The 11,527-nt window shown below is 53.2% G+C and overlaps 1 long non-coding RNA gene and 1 pseudogene across 1 annotated transcript in view; one reads left to right on the top strand and one right to left on the bottom strand.

Annotated features, from left to right (window-relative positions):
- Positions 1-5,366, top strand: part of LOC111816311 — an 18,954-nt gene extending 13,588 nt beyond the window's left edge. The window contains exons 2-4 of the long non-coding RNA XR_002820738.1: positions 1,943-2,136; positions 3,265-3,412; positions 4,685-5,366. This is a non-coding gene — a long non-coding RNA (uncharacterized LOC111816311). The remainder of the gene's footprint in view (positions 1-1,942; positions 2,137-3,264; positions 3,413-4,684) is intronic.
- Positions 5,367-10,794: 5,428 nt separating this feature from the next.
- On the bottom strand, positions 10,795-11,343 carry LOC101573163 (annotated as a pseudogene).
- Between the last annotated feature and the right edge of the window lie 184 nt (positions 11,344-11,527).

The following is an 11,527-nucleotide window of genomic DNA, read 5'->3' as shown; positions in this document are numbered from 1 at the left end:
TTTTTGCGGAACCAGGGATTGAACTCAGGGCCTTGTGCTTGCCAGGAAAGCACTTATTCTACTGAGCCATCTCCCCAGCCCCTCTTTTTTTTTTTTTTTTTTTTAAATGGTACCAGGGATCAAACTCAGGACCTTGTGCTTGCCAGGCAAGTACTTATTCCACTGAGCTATTTCCCCAGGCCCTGAGATTTTTCTTTGTTTGTTTTTTGGCCTCCTCTTCCTCCTCCTCCTCTTTCTCCTCCTCCTCCTCCTCCTCCTCTTCATCTTCTTTTTTTGGAACAGCTCTTGAATGAAAAGCCAGGGCAAGTTGCTGGGGCACCTGGGCAACACTGAGGCCTGCGGAAGGCTGGGTCCTGCCCACGTGCATTATTCTGTTGAATTTTAATGTCCACATGAGGTGTGTGGAGGAGCACACCAAGGACAGTGTGTCACAAGCCCAGGACCCAAGAGTGCCGCATGCCACTGCACTGTGCTCTTTGAGTCTAACTCATTCAGTTTCTGACAGTGTCAGTCTATAGGTAAGAAGAGATCTGGACGATGACCCCAAGTGGGGCAGGACGGCCTGTAGAAGTGGCTTTCTAGGCCCTTTCACTTTCTCCACGGTCTGCTTCTGCTTGGCTTCGCTGTATTGTCCTAGGCCTGGCCGACCTTGTAATCAGAGACAGCAACACCGACCTCTGTGTGCCTGTTAAAATGCGTGTCTTGTATCTCTTCTGCACAGGCCCAGGAGCCTCTCCTGACAGGACCCGCGCTGCCTGCAGCCCCGAGCTCAGCTGATAAAGGGGCGCTTGCCTGCAGCCCATATCAGGCCCAGCAGCCCCCCACAGCCCATCCCTCCATCCTTGGGCCAGGGTGGGCCCTGTCCCAGGGTCCCTGGGCTCTGGGGCCCTGTAGATAACAGGAGCTGTGGACTATGATGCAGCCTGGGGAGTACACATGGAGGCCACCCAGCAGCGGAAAGTTGCGACCGGTGGCCTGCATTTGTGGACCTAGCTTCGCACCCAGGCTCTCGCACACCCGGGCTCTCGCTGTTCCTCAGTTTCCCCTTGATTCCACGGTTCCTGCCCTGTCCTATTTCAGGAAGAAATTAGGGCCCAAAACCATCCCTGCGAGGTCCTGTTCATGGGTGGCTGCGGGGTCCGACCCCTAGCGGCTGTGCGGAGACCCGTGCTCAGCTCCAACCCTGAGTGTGCATGCCAGGTCCGTGGGCTCAAGGACAGGCAGGGCCACCCCGACCACACCAGGGCTTGTTTACTGGTCCAAAGGTTGGAAGTCGCCGGGGGCGGAGCTGGTGAGTCCGCAGCTGTGTCCGCGGAAGGCAGATAACGCGCGCCCCGGGAGGGACACCGGCTGGGCCGGATGGGGCTGCCCTCTGCGTTGCACCTCCTGCCAGCTGCGGTGCGGCCGCCTGTGCTGCCTGCCGTGTCCCTGCAGGCCCTGGCGCACTCTCCCTGCGCTGCGCTGCCTCCCTGAGCCTGTTTCCTTATCTGTAACCCGGCAAGCCAGTGCCTACCTGCTGGGGCGCGGTGAGGCCTGAGTGAGCTCAGGTGTGGCGCTGCGTCAGGTGGGTGGAAGGGACCCCATGCAAGGCTCTGAGTTCTGGAAGCCCCCACCCCCAAAGCAAGGAGGCCCAGGGGCACAGGTGGTGTAGAACTTCGCACCTGGCCCTTCCTCTCAGTATTCCTCAGGCGCTTTGTGAGTCTCCCTCCTGTCCCCACAGCTGGTCGGCGCTTTCCCTGGAGTGAATCTTGCAGGGTTCTGTCAGTGAAAGCGCACACGCAGTTCGGGGGCCCGTGGGCTGCGGGGTGGTAGGATTTGCGCACAGCAACTTGCCCGGGCCTATTTCAGAGTGAGCACTGAGTGTGGGCAAAGGGCAAACCCTCATTCTGATGGATCGGGTCTCACAAGGGACCTGGGTTATCCCCTTTGATCTCTCCCCCAGGGACACGGGCCGCAGAAGAAAACTCGGGACTGCTCACTTGCGAGGGAGAGTGAAGCGCTCGTCAATTTACAGAAGCCTGTTCTCTTTGAGGACATCTACCAGCGCCTTCTCTTGTGAAATTGACAGAATTGCGACGGCAGTAACCAGGGCTGCGATGCCCGCCTGAGGCAGGGAGCAGCTCCTCCACACTGAGGGTGAGGGTGAGGGTGAGGGTGGGGGTGGGGGTGGGGGTGGGGCCCAGCCCGGAGCCCACGACTAGTGTCTAGGGGTGGCGAGGGCACAGATGCCAGCACAGGGCAGTCTATTTGAGGGTGTTTCTGGAAGCATTTTTGCTTATTTTGGTAAAGGCACAAAATTGGGATTAATTCGAAGGACTAGTTACAAAGGGTTGATTACCTGGACATCTGGTCCAGCCACATTACGCAACATGCTAGAGATGCCAAAAGGCGCAAGCCCTTGGGAGAGATCCCAAGATCAGAAGCAAGTGGGGATCAATTGTATCACCATTCTGAACACACACACACACACACACACACACACACGTTTGCTAGATACACATACATGCATACACTCAGAGCAACTCAGGTATATTGGCGTAGAAAAGTTCCAGAAAGAACTTTTATACCATCCTTACTCCCAGGCTGAATGTGGCCCATACAACTCACTAGGTGTGTGACAACACAGTCTTGGTTTCCTGGCAGCAGTACGCCTCAAAGGGTTGCAATGATCATCATGACTAATTCTTGTAAATCATTTAGCATATAAAGATTCATTCCATAAACACGTAAAAGACATAATGCAAAAATACATTTTTAGCGAAACAAATTTATTTTCAGGAATAGAACTTCAGATTTCACCATCAAGCGCAAGGCCGATTGGTCTGCTTATCTTTGCTGCCACCTCGCGGTCAGGGCCGAGAAGACAATGGAAAGCTTTCCTTTTCTTTGTTGGGGGCGCAATTTATTGAATGAAGGTCTCAGGCAAACACAGGTTCTTGAGGTCTGAGTGGGCTGGGCACGCTGATGGGAGCAAGTGACCCGTTAAGGTCTTTATGCCTCGTGTCTCGTGCTTGGATGGCCAAACTTGGGCCTTGGGCCCTCCAAATGAGCTATGGTAACCCTGAAACTCCACTGGGAGCTGAGCCGGCCTTCCGTCCCTCTCCTTTCCCCAGTTGTGGGTCAGAAACCACCCGCAGCTTCTTGTGACCTCAGGCAGCCTCTCCATCGTGGTGGATGGCTTCACCAAGATGACAGGAACAGGAGGGACAAAATGCTGTGACCTTAATCGCTCAAGTGATGGATGACTATTGTGTTGTCTCTTAGAACCTTTTCATTCACTCTGGCTACCCTAGAGGAGTGAAGTGGGGACTTACACATGGCCTTGGACATCACAAGAGACCCGAGGAGGCCATTCTAGAAACTTCCTGCCACCCCCTTTACTGGGGATCAAACTAGGGATGCTACATCCCGAGTGAGTCCATCACCAGCCTTTTTTTTTTAATCCTGAGACAAGGTAAGTAGCCTTGGCTGGCCTTCAGTTTGTGATTCTCCTACCCCAGCCTTGAAAGTAAGTAGCAATGGTCACAGGAGGCTGAGGCAGGAGGATCGTTGTGAGTTCTTGATCAGGCTGGGCCACAAAATGAGCTTAAGTCTAGCCTGAACTGCACAGTGAGACCCTCTCTCACAAATAAACAAACAAACGAACACACACACACACACACACACACACACACACACATAAAAATAAATAAATAAGGGCCTGCCAAATAGCTCAGCAGACTAAAGCACCTGCAAGCAGGCACAGGGGTCTGGGGTTCGATCCCTGGTGGCCTGCCCTGCTGACCCTGCCCCCCCCCCGGGGTGGGTGCACACTGAGATTGCAGTTTAGACGGTTTGTTTGCATACACCTGTAATCCCAGCTCTTGGGAGTCTGTACACAGGTGGATTACTATGATTCTGATCTAGTAATAAAACCCTAAACACCCTGTAGACCATTCCCTAAAATAAAAAAAAGGAAAAAGAAAAGTAAATAAATACATAAAAAGAACGTTTACAAATTCAATTCCCACCCCTGGCTACCACTTCATACAAGAAATGGGCATTTAAAGAAATAGACACAGAATAAGGAGACACAGGAGATGCTGCTGCTTGGTGCCCCCCAGCAGAAAGCAGGCTTGCAGAAACACTATGATGCGCTGTCATCTATTTCGGTCACCAGATCACTGGCACCGTGAGACTTCTGGCTGTTCCCCAAAGCAACATGACCACAAAAGGTGAATGTTTTGAGTCCAGTGAAGACCTTGAGGGAAGCAGGGGAGGGGCCTAGAGACACTCACGAAAGAGCACTTCCAGAACGGCTTTAGGAAATGGTGAGAACGTTGGGATAAGTGCGTTCAAAGTGAGGTGAGGAGGTGGAGGGGGCCGAGCGGCAGGGTGTGCTCGACTGCAGTATGCCGTAGTTAGAGGTTGAAATGCACCGTGTCTTTAGCCACACCTGCTAGGAGCTTGCTCACTTGGCCCTTTCCATTGGCAGTTCCTCATTCCCCTGCAACCGCGTTTCTGAGAAGCAGGGGCTGCTGCCATCTCTCTGCACCTCCTCCAGCCAAGCAAGGTGAGGACGCTATGGCATCGATGGGATGAATGTGGGCTCCGTTGTCCATTGCCCACCGTACCCCGGGGGGGGGTCCAATCCCAATTAGCCAACATACAAGACCTTTGTATAGTCACCTTTATTTCTGCCTAGAGAAACCCGGGAGCCCCCAGGCTGAATTCTGTGTCTGGATCACTCAGCTCATGTTCAGTACCACTCCCAGCAGACCAAGGGCCACGTTTTAAAATCCTTCATCATCTTGCTGCCTGCAAGGTGGGGTGCTAACCCTCTTTTTGGCATTATTTCACTTCTGCACCTGCACATGGGACAGGCGTTGGCACTGCCCTTGGGGGCTTCGAGCACACAGCAGCCAGGCTGGCTCCTAGCAGGAGTCAGAAATGTGTTACTGTTGCTGCAGAACCTACAGAGTACTTTGTCTTTCGCTTGTCTTAACGAGGCTTCTGGAATATTTAAAATCCCATCTGTGTCTTCCTGCTTTCTACCTCCCTCGGACACAGCATTCTAGAGCTGTGATGGCGTATTCCTGTGACCATAACAAGCTTCGGGACCTTGGCTGCCGCACAGAACAAAACAGAGCGTTATGTCCTGTGCAGACACCCTCGACATCCTTTTGTAAGAGCCCAGGGCACAGAGATGTGCTGTGCCCATGACCCTGAGGTCATCTGCCCAGAGCCCGATCTCATCTGTCTTGAGATGTTTACCATGGCACTGTCTGCAGCGGGGACACGCATACTGGGAATTATGGCGAAATCGTGGAAGGTGCTTAAACGACCAGTGAGAGACTGGTTAAATAGGGTATGTCTATACAGCAGTCTATCATAAACTATTAAACTGATGTGTAAAAAATTAGAATGTGTAAATATTTTTTTTTCCCTGTACTGGGAATTAAAACTAGCACAGAGCTACATCCCTTGTCCTTTCTTTATTTCTATATATATTTTTTTTCTTTTTTTTGAGACATGGTCTGGCTGTGCAGTTCAGGCTGGCCTTGAGCTCACTTTTAGCCCAGGCTGGTCCCAAGCTCAAAGCGATCCTCCTTCCCCAGCCTCTTGAGTGCTTGGATTACAGGTGTCTGTTACCAAGCCTGTCCTTTAAATTTTGAGTCAGGGTCTCATTAATGATTTGGAAACCTTCCACACATCACTACCATCTTTCAAACATCTATTTTCTACATATTATGCTCTACTTTTTGATTGATGGCTATCTAACAGTAAAATAAAAGAGAAAATTAAAAGAAAAAAGAGCCAGGTATGGTGGTGCACACCTGTAATCCCTGCACTTGGGAAGCTGAGGCAAGAGGATCTTGTGAGATTGAGACCATTCTGGACTACAAAGTGAGCTCAAGTCCAGCCTGAACTGCAGAGCGAGACCGTGTCTCAAAAAGGCATATAAAGAAAAAGAAAACCGGTAAAGGCCTGGTATGAAAGGAAGGTGAAAAGTGGAAAATAAAGTTAAAGGGCCGGGAGTTGACTCAGTAGAATAAGTGCTTGCCTGGCAAACGCAAGGGCCTGAGTTCAATCCCCGTTTCTGCAAACCAGAAAAAAAGAAAAAGAAAGAGATTTAAAATTCCCTCGACGTGCTTTAAGGAGAAACAAAGAAACACCAAAGAAACAAGGAAGAGACTCGTCATGTGATTGGGCGTCGCCATTCCGCTCCGCCCCTCTCGCTGGACTGGAGCCCGCGGAACCCCTGGGTGCGCGGCGCTGCCTCCTGGTTACCGCCCCGCGGCCCCCTCCGAGTGCCATCGGGGGTACGGTGACCTTGAAGCGAGCACACGGGCTCGGAGGAACCCCACTTTCCCAGGCGCGGGCCCTGGGGACACTCAGGGGTGGAGCGGGCCGGGTCTCCCTTGTGCCTGTGTGTACACACGCTTTTGACAAAATAAGGCTCGACTTCCACGGGTCTGCAACGGCTTCCTCATGTCATGATGCCCCACCCCGACCCGGTGCCAGAGCCCGAGGTGCAGTCCTGGGCTTGCACCCCCCGCTAATCCCCAGCCCGGACGTGGAAGTGTGCGCCCCAATCAAGGCGAGGAGGTTTCCTACGAAAGCGACGAAAGCGGAGTTGGGGGGGGGCGGGGGGGGGGGGGGGGCTGCGGGCTTGGTGCTGACCTCAGCTTGGCCTTTGCTTGCTGGGTGACTGCTCTGGTTCTGCCGCTCTTGGGACCTCTGTCTCCTCCCAGAGTGCCTCAAGCTTGCACCTTGCCAAGTCACTGTGCAACCGAAGTTCCTCCTGGGACTCCAAGTCCTCCTGGCGAGTGGGCAGAGTCGGCCTTGCCTGGCTTCGCGTTGCAGGGGACTGTGTGCTTGTGCGGAAGGTACCTGGTGGCTAGCCAGGCCCCACCCCACCACAGGCAGGTGGGCTTCCACCTTCTTAGGGCCTCCATGATTCTCACACAATTCTCCGTTTAATTTTGAGCTAGCAGCCAGTATTTGAAAAATCAGGAGAGTCCTATACAAATCCCCAGCTGCTTTTGCAAAATCAGGAGCTCCAGCCCTCTTGTCCTGACTGTCCCTGTGGGACCAAGGGGTGGCTGTCCTTTGCAGAGGAAGATTCCAGTCTCTGGAGCACGGGCGGGCCACTCACCCCCATGAGCTGCCTGAGCCTGGGGGTGCTGTGGCCCCTGCCCTGGGAGGGAGACTCGTCTGGCCAGGGGCTTTGTCTGCCTTCCTAGTGTCCTGCCCTGGGCCTGGAGCCAGGGAGGCGGTCAGAGAACATGAATAAGCACATGCATGTGATTTATGTCTACACTTACTCCTTCACTGTGGTGTTCAAAGCCTTTTATTCGGTGCAAGGCTATCAACTATAGATAGTGAGTGGTGAAGAGTACAAAAGTAGCGCCCTATGTAAGCTGACTAGGTATTCCTGTAAGATATCCCAGTTACTTGCCAACAGTCCTTGGGGTGTGTGTTGTTCTCACAGCCCCATGTTCTGGACGGAGAAACTGAGGCTTAGGTGAAGCAGTCTGCCAGGAGTCATGCAGCTCCTTCTAGGGCAGAGCTAGAGGTATACCCACGTGTCCTGACCTCCCTCCCTCCTCTGTGGTCAGACTGAAGCTTCCCTCAAATCGTGTCCCATTTCTATGCCTGTGCCAGGCATTGCTCAAGGGCAGAGATGGAACACAGAGAAGGTCCCCAGCCCCATGCTCCAGGGGCCACTGCTTTTCTTCTGCTTGGGAGCCTCGAAAGGCTTTTGCCACAAATCCAGTTTTCCAGCCCCAAGATTACGGCTATAGAGCAGGAAGCTATATTTTCAAAACCAGCAGCTGCAGGCGAGTCTGATACACTGGCAGATTTGGGATCTTCTGGCTTAAAGGGGTTTACTAAAGGGACCAAACAAGGGCTCTGGGAAACCTCTGACCAAACATCTGGGAGCCCTCAAGGAGAGAGGGACACTGTCCACTTGGGTAGTTCTCTATCCCGAGTCATTTAGCAGTGAGCAAACCAGATACAGGGCCTGCCTTGGACTAAGAGTCTATCAGGGCTACAGAGTAGCCAGAGGTGCCACAGGAGACATACACGGAGAAGGAGAGGGAAGCAGAGGGGTGCAGAGCATGCTCGGGTCCTTGGGGACACTGAGCTTGAAAGCAGATGGGGGGGAGGTGCCCTCCAGGAGCCAGGGTGCACGGAGGGACTTTCAGAGTGAAGGAACGGAGATTCAGCACGACACTGGCCCTCCCGGTTCTTTCATGCTCTAATACCCCAGCCCAGGTAACTGATGGAGAAGGCAGCTGTAGGTGCCTCAGGTTCCTGGGACTGGGAAGTCCTGGAGCCCGGTGCTGGCATCTGCTCCCCATCTGGGGAGGCCTGTGATGCACTGCAGCACGGCGGGAGAGAGCAAGCAGGCTGGGCGAGCTCTTGTGTAACAGAGCCACTCCCGCAGTAATTCATGAACCCGTGAGTGGGCAAATCTGTTTACAAAGGTAGAGCCCTCCTGACCCAGGCAGTGCCCCATGGCCCCATCTCCAAATGCCAGACGAATTTGGGGATTAAGTTGCGATTTGGGATTTGGAAGAGGCCAACACCCAGCCGATAGCAGACACACAGCTGTGCCAAGAGACTAACTGTCAAGAACTGGCTCACGTGACAGGAGGAGGGCTCTCGGCCTGTGTCAGAGGGCAGGAGATGGCGGTCCAGCTGGGGGAGAGGCAGGTGGGGAGAAGGGGTCCAACCTTTCCTTTAGGCCTTAAGGGGATGGGACAAGGCCCAACGACAGGAGGGCAGGGGGCTGCTCTACTCAGCCTGGCAAGTTAACGTCACAGCCCTGCCCAGATGGAGCATTTCACTAAGTACTGGGGTACTGGGTTGTCCAGTCAGGCTGCACACAAAATGAACCATCAGAGTACAGTTGGGCAGCAGCTTAGAGAAGGCCTTGTAAACTCTTACCCGGGGGGGCGGGCACCGAGCCTGGGAGGGCAGGCTGTGCCATACTCCTTCCTATCCTCGTCGAGAGACCCACCCCGCCCCAGTGGTGACCAGGAGGGTTCTGGGGCGGGCACCGAGCCTGGGAGGGCAGGCTGTGCCATACTCCTTCCTATCCTCGGCGAGAGACCCACCCCGCCCCAGTGGTGACCAGGAGGGTTCTGGGGCCTCTAGGGAGCACTGGAACTCTCTGCCAGGGCCCAGCTCACCCGGAGGAGGGCGGGCAGGCAGGGTGCTTACCCTGGTTTCCGGCTCGCCCTGCACTTCCAGGGAGGCTGCTCCGACAGGCCCAGCCCAGACAGGCCCCGTCCAGGGTGGAGGCCTGTGGCTCCGATCTCCTCCTGACATTTATGAAGTGCTGCTGAGGGGGCCCGCCTGAGCCCCGAAGGAATGTTAATTGGCTAAAGCTGTCACCCATGCCCCACTTGGCATAGGTTGTTGCCATTTTATTTTTATTTATTTCCCTCAGAGCAGCGCGCACTGGGCTGAGGGGGTCGGAGCTGACTCAGCATTGGAGCCAGAGGTGGAAGGCTGGGGACAGCTGGGGCCCGAGCTCCCGGCGCGGCTTCTGCTTGTCAGGGTCTCCCCTGGGGAGGGTGAGGAGAAGAGTCCGGAAAGGCAGGGAAATGCACAGGCTGAAAGCATAGCTTTGGCGCCTGGGTCCTGCGGGGTAACCCGCTCTGTCACGGTAGAAGCAGCCTTTCAGGCGGACTCGAGAGAAATTGGAGACCTCATGCCTGCTTCTCAGGACAGGATTACCGTGATCACAGGAAGCCCCATTTCCAAGCCAGGTCCAGAACATGTCGGGGTAAGCCAGAGCTGCAAAGAGCCTTCCAGAGGGTCGTCTCCACGCAGGGGAGGAAGCCAACCAGACGGGAGATGGGGCCAGCCTGGGCCCTGTGGCCTTGGCACCACTTGATGCTGGGGGAGTCGTCGTCACTTGGAATCTGGGCAGTGGCAAGGCTGGCTTCTTCTGCGAGGGTCATCTAACCAGGAGGCACTGGGTCAGCTGGAGTTCGAATTTGCCAAAAAGCCCTCATTCCAAACTTTCAGCCCACTTCTGGATCAGAGAAATGACTTGCACCACCGCGACATTCCTTTGTCTCTTCCCTCCCCACCCCCATCCTCCTGCTGTTCTCGGGCTTACTCATTTCTGCGCTGCTAACGCATTATGTTGCCCTTCTAGGCACCAACACCTGACTGAGGTTGCTCAGACTAATCAGTTTTAAGGAGATGCCTACAGCTGAGCGGGCTATGGCTGGAATGGTTGCTCCGCAACGTAGTCAGGAACCCAGGCTCCTTCTGCTCTGCCATCTGTAGTACATGTCCTGCATCTCTCAGGCTGCCTAAGGGTCCAAGATGGCTGTTGGAGATCCTGCCATTGCCTCTGAGGCCTGGTATTAAATACAGAAGAAGCATGAAAGACAAACCCTGAGGGGCCGGCAAATAGCTCAGCAGATTAAAACGTCTCCAAGCACACACAGGGGCCAGGGGTTCCATCCCCAGGCCTGCCTTACCGGCCCTGCGCCTGGAATCCCAGCTCTTGGGAGGCTGTACACAGGAGAATCGCTACGAGTCTGGCCTCGTAGTGAGACCCTGAACACCCTGTAGACTCTTCCATAAAATTAAAAATAAAAAAGACAACCCTTGAATGTTAATCAGTTATTTTTATTTTTTTTATTTTTGGGCAGAACCAGGGATTGAACTCAGGCCCTTGTACTTGCCAGGCAAGTGCTTATTCTACTGAGCTATCTCCCCGATCCCTATTTTTTTTTTTTCAGTTTTTAAAAAAATTTTATTTGCAGTTAGTTTATGCTTAATTTATTCCCGTGCCACAAATTTTTGTTTCTCCAGTTTCCTCTGGGATATCTTCTGTGCAACTTCCTCCTCTGGTTTGGGAACAATTTGCTCCTTTTCAGTAAGGATCATCTCAGTATGGCAGGGGGAGCTCGTGTGTGGATGAATCCGGCCATGAGCTCTGCAAGTACGGCGGCGCATCTTGGGTGCTTTGTTCACCTGGATATGTTTGATAACCAGAGAATTTACATCGAAACCCTTAAGCTCAGCGTTACTCTCTGCATTTTTAAGCATGTGCAGCAAAAATTCAGCACTCTTTTTGGGCCACCGACCCTGTGTCCAGCCCCAGTGTTTGGCCTGGGCACACTTACCAGCTCCACCATTGTAACGCTGGAATGGTATACACTGCTTCTTTAATGTGACATCCTTCGGATGCTTGGTGGCCTTTCAGATATGCATACCCCTGATGGCCTGGGCAGTTTCACGTGTGTTCTTAAAGTGAATGCAAAGATTTGAGCCTCTTGATTTGCATGATTTTGTGGGGTTTTCTGGGTTGAAAGAATAGTGAACCATTTTCAAAGGTCACCTAAGGCCGCTCACAGGAAGAGGACTCGGTTGTTTTTAGGGGAGATTTATTTATTTATTTAAGAAGTAAATATGAATGAGACAGTTTCAAAACTGAATAATAGGACAGTTTCTTTCTTTCTTTCTTTCTTTCTTTCTTTCTTTCTTTCTTTCTTTCTTTCTTTCTTTCTTT

The sequence above is a fragment of the Octodon degus genome, unplaced genomic scaffold (assembly GCF_000260255.1).
Source record: "Octodon degus isolate 3935 unplaced genomic scaffold, OctDeg1.0 scaffold00029, whole genome shotgun sequence".
NCBI classification, from domain to species: Eukaryota; Metazoa; Chordata; class Mammalia; order Rodentia; family Octodontidae; genus Octodon; species Octodon degus.
Note: the sequence above shows the minus strand (reverse complement) of the source record. Positions and strands in the feature narration are given on the sequence as shown.